Here is a 5,597-nt window from a genome sequence, read left to right on the forward strand (position 1 = left end):
CTGTTGTGTGAGGAAGTGTGAATGGGGATGGGTTCATGAAAGGGGGGAGTTTTGCAGGAGTGCCTGTGGTTATTCATTCGGATGGATATGGGTGTGGTACATTCTCCTATGTAGTACGAGGGGCAAACATTACAAAATAGCCTGTATACAACGTTGAAGGAAGTGCAAGACGGTGTGGAGGAGGATCTATTGATGACAGGTGAAGTGGTGGGGCGTAGAAGGGGGCAGCATTTGCAACGGAGGCGGTTGCATGGAGTCAGGGAGGAAAGTGGGGGCAGTGCGTGCCGTAGGAGGTGGATTATAAAATATTACCTAAGTTAGGTGCTCTTCTGTAGGCAATGGAGGGGCAGGATGGAAGAAGAGCAGCCGTTATTTTGTTTTTGCTGATGATAGGGTACAGATCTTTTAATATTTTTTTAATTTTTTGAGTGCCCGGGAAGAATGTGGTGGTGAGATTAAGTTTCCTGGTTTGTTCTTATTTGGTGCGTGGGGTGTACTGTTCGGAGGGAGAGAGTATTTTCTTTTTAAGCAGGGGTTCTGGATACTCTCGTTTGAGGAGAGCATGATGGAGGTTCTGTGTGGCTCTTTCAAAAGATGGTGAATTGTTGCAGATGCGATGGGCACGGACTGATAGGGAGTAGGGGATTGCGTGTTTGGTGTGAGGTGGATGGCAACTGGTGTAGTGCAGGTATTGTTCATGGTTGGTGGGTTTTTTGTGGATGGAGGTGCTGAAGGTATTGTTTTCAAGGCGGATGTTTATGTCAAGGAAGGTAAGGGAGGAAGCAGAAATTGATGAAGTGAAAGAAACGGATGAGGTGGAGAAACTGAATCTCACCACCACATTCTTCCCGGACACTCGAAAATTTAAAAAAATATTAAAAGATCTGTACCCTATCATCAGCAAAAACAAAATCACGGCTGCTCTTCTTCCATCCTGCCCCTCCATTGCCTACAGAAGAGCACCTAACTTAGGTAATATTTTATAATCCACCTCCTACGGCACGCACTGCCCCCACTTTCCTCCCTGACTCCATGCAACCGCCTCCGTTGCAAATGCTGCCCCCTTCTACGCCCCACCACTTCACCTGTCATCAATAGATCCTCCTCCACACCGTCTTGCACTTCCTTCAACGTTGTATACAGGCTATTTTGTAATTTTTGCCCCTCGTACTACATAGGAGAATGTACCACACCCATATCCATCCGAATGAATAACCACAGGCACTCCTGCAAAACTCCCCCCTTTCATGAACCCATCCCCATTCACACTTCCTCACACAACAGTACCTTCGACCAATGTTTTTCCCTAACCTTGATTGAAGTTTTGCCAGAGAGGGCAACTATCATCGAGGTGAGGACTAGGGAGATGGCCCACATCTGGGTTGAAAGGGCGTTTGAAACGCCCGGGCTAAACATCGCCCATTAAAAGCCAAAACAAACCCTACCTTCCCTTTCCCCCCCTCTCCCCTTCCCCTTCTTCCACCCCCACTACCTGACCAAGGAGGGCGACTGGAGGAACTTACCCTGCCTGCAGCAGTTCACCTTCAGCACTGAGGATAGCGGATCAATCCGCTGAAACGTCTGAACGTTTTTTTGTGAGTGTTCCTTTATTACGTGTGTCTATGTTTTTATTAGTACAGTTTTTGTTCGTTCGCCTAGATCGGCCACATACTCATATTTTCGCTTAGTGCGCTTTCATCAAGATTATATATATATATATATATATGTATATATATATATATATATATATATATATATATATATATATATACAATGTTTTGGAAAATATGATATGCACGTGGCACGTAATATAAATAGTTCAAGTTAATATCGATAAACACAGAGACACAAAAAAGAAACACTCACATTGAATACATAAATTCGTCGAAGCTATCGAAGCACTTCAGGCTTCTTCGTCAGCTGAAGTATGAATGGTGAGGAAAGGAGAGGGTTGGAAGAGGGAGAAGAGGGGTAAGGGGAGAGGTGTATGGGGAGGGGGAGTTAGGAATAGGGGTTAGGATGCGACGTTCAGACCTGGAAAGCTATTGGCTTGAAAGTGCCAAATGATATATATATAATATATATATACGACTTCTTGACGAAAATATGGCATTTTGTACCTGATGATAGCGAAGTAAGGTCGCTGAAACGCGTCGTACAAAATAAAATTATTGTGGACATGCACCAAGTTTGCTCTTCATGTATCATTGTATTATTATGTTCCACAACATCTCGCCGAACACCGTTGAATACATCTCGATTACTGAATCAATCTGAGCCTAGCGCGCACTCTCTACCGGTCTAATCAGTGAAACTTCTGTGCAGAGCTTGCTTTACGCCCATAGCAGTTTGGGCTACTTCTCTTGTCTGGAAGTCCTACGATTTGAATGAAGTAAATAAAAATTTTATATGCTGCCAACTTCATCTTGCAAACATTCACAACGTGTTTTGATGAATAGCGTTGCCTCATACCTATTAAATATATTATATGAATAGTATCCATTTCACGAGATTGATAATGAAGCTTTATTGCTGAGTTGTACAATATTTACTGAATTGAGAGGTGAATTTTTGCAGTAAGGGAATTGGACATTAAGAATAGTTTTATTTTAAACATTGCACCGTTTGCAATTTTTCTGTTAACTTCCGAACCCGATTTTTGGCCGGGACCCTTTACCCAGGGCAAGCTCTCTTTAAGAAGTAGTCGAAGAGGTGAATGGGCCCAAAGGAGCCTACTGCATTCCCGCGATATTACCGGGGATAATTTTTCCCAACGATTCTATGAAAACTCGCCCATTGTCTGAGGCTGGTTATTTATTATTTTTGCACAAGCTGAGCAAAGTAAAATCATGCAATTACCTTTTGCCTTTAGGTGAGCTCTAAAGACAATGGATAGTCCGCCTACCGAAACGTGGGCGAATAAAGACCCGAGCGAAAACCCAAAAAGGATTTGGAACTCGCCCTTTTTCTCTCTAAAATTCAGTGAGGAAATTTCATCATGCGAGGAGACGATGGGCGTGGGATATTCCGTGTCCTGGGGGTTGACGTGTGCTGACTGTCTGCCCAGGGATGACGAGAAGTGAGACAGGAGTGGTGTTTATGATCTGCTGGGCCAATGTTAATCGCTGCTCGCGATATGATCCCTCTCTCCGTCTTCGATGTATCCTCGCCCTTCCTCAGTATCAAATCTTCATCAAATGGATTTATTCAGTTCCCCGCGAGCTGATTTCCGTACATATTAAGCGACTCCAAATGCAGTTCTCTCAATTCACTCTATGGGACGATGGAGGCGTTTTTCCCTTCTTGATGTCACCAGAGTAATGACAACTAATTGCAGGGGAGATTGATATCATGGACAGATCATTTTATTTTGGAAACTATGGTCCTGAAATACAAATGAACATAAAAATCGGCGAGGTTTGGATGCCCAGCGAGGACATGATCAACCCTTCCCGTCTCTGTGACTTAAGAATTTAGCTGCTAGAATAGAGATTTCCGCGGTGAGCGATGAAGGCCCCCCATTACCGATTACTACCGCGTCTGTTGCCGTGACGAAGACAGCAGCTTGTCTGATATAACTGCCAGCGTCTTCACGTCGAAGAAGTTCTTTACTAATATCCGCCTTCTCACTTATGCGTCGGTAGCTCCTCTACCTTTCCGTTTCTTCTCTAGTATTTAATTTGTGTGTCAAAGCTTCTAAAACTTCTCTGTCCTGCAGTTGTGTAGAAGTAAGCCCAGTTTTCATCGAAACTTGGAGGATAATTCTCTCTGATGATAGGCTGAAAAGTGCAGCAACTTTGACCTCTCCACTGCATGACATTCGAGTAGACTTGTCAGGTTCTAAACAAAGCAGTGACTCCCTTCGTTGACTGATTTTTACGCCCGCCCCGTCGTCTGGGTGTATTTGATGGGCCCACTCATGGTCCTTACCATGGGCCTACTCTTCCCCTTATCTCACCCACAAGAACTCACGCTACTGCTCACACGATACGCAGCGGGCAAAATGCCCTCCAGCCACGGAATCGCCCTAAAAGCTTGAAGTTTCGACATATTTTAAAAATTTTTTGTGCTAGTTTTATGAGAGTGGCAGTGTTTTGATCTCAAGCCAACAATTCTTATTTGCTTCTGCTTCTGTGGACATTCAGGATAAGGGACTCCTCTCGCCTAAGGATCACCTAGCAATTCGAGTATTTTCTTTGGAAGCGGCGCTCTCATGTCAGACCCTCTCCTCATGGCGGCCGCTTAGATTCTTCTGTCTGTACTTTTGCACTGTGGATACAAGTGCCGTGAATTTGATCGCGGGACTAAGTTCCTCAGCTTGGTGGTCAACAATTTCCGTTGCAACCTCCCCCTCCAATTATGAGAGGCATTTCCTCTGCGCTGATTTCCATTTGCTCCTGACCGCGTTGGCCTTCTATCTTGGCCATCCCTCCTTCATTCCCAACGCAATCCTTCCTTCGTTCCCGCCACCTTTTTCACTCACGTGGCCACCAACATCCAACCGCACTATCCGCTCCCTTTCCTGCACCCTCTGAGAGAGCATTGATCTGACTCACCCTGCGACTCCCACATAGCTGTCTCGTGTTTCGCCTCCATTCGGTTAGCTTCGCGATAAGTGAGTCAAGCTGAACGCCACCGCAGTGGTGTTTTCTGCCCGTCTTCATTCGTTACTATCCTAAAGCGTTTGTCCTCGGCCGAGGTCATTAGCGGTCAACGCCACCACTGGAGGGGATGGTTCAAATTGGTGGTGGGTGTTTTCGTAACCATGGTTACCGTGTTGGCCGACCCCACCCGCGTCTCCAAAGCCTCGCAAATGCGATTTCCCGGAACTGAGCGACGTTTTTCTCTTCCCTCGCTCCTCTTCCCTTTCATTATTTTCTTTTCCTCTCCGACTGCTTTTACGAGACGAAGAGTGAAGAGGGTTTATTTCCCCTTTTTTAGAAATGCGTGCGCGAGGGACGGGTGGGTCGCAGTGGACACGAAGCGGCAATAAATGGCATGATCATCCTCTCGCGTGCGTTCCCTTCCGGGATATCGCGGTCGTCTGAGGCGCGACCTTGAAGAGGGTGAAGAGGCAGTCTCTGGCGAGATCAGCGGGAGACGCAGCGTCACCTCTCGCTCACTGCCTTCAATATTTATCTTGTTCCCTTTCCGAATCTGCTCCATGAACTAGCTTCAACTGCTTACTCTTAGGCTACATATTTCTTAAAGATTTTAGGTCAAACTTCTCTAATAACTATGGAATGATCCATCTTTTCCCTTATTTCCCTAATAAAAAAAACTCACACACTTAAAAATAATAATTTCGCGCACCAACGCATGAGACGTCTTCCAATTTTTCCACTTAAAATATAGATTTTTGGCTGCAATTACCGAATAAGTTCGGCTACTTACATAATATCAGATTTGATAACAAGTCGTCCAGTTCAATTCAAACTCATTTCAAATGACCTCATATTCAAAATTCATTTGAAATGCTCGGCAGGGAAACTTCATACTATATGAATAGGAGAGCCCTTTATGGGTGCGATCCGTTGAACGCTACCAATGCTTCAGAGCGCCACCAAGCGATCCATTATTCGCTACGTGGTGCTACG

The sequence above is a fragment of the Ischnura elegans genome, chromosome 1 (assembly GCF_921293095.1).
Source record: "Ischnura elegans chromosome 1, ioIscEleg1.1, whole genome shotgun sequence".
NCBI lineage: Eukaryota > Metazoa > Arthropoda > Insecta > Odonata > Coenagrionidae > Ischnura > Ischnura elegans.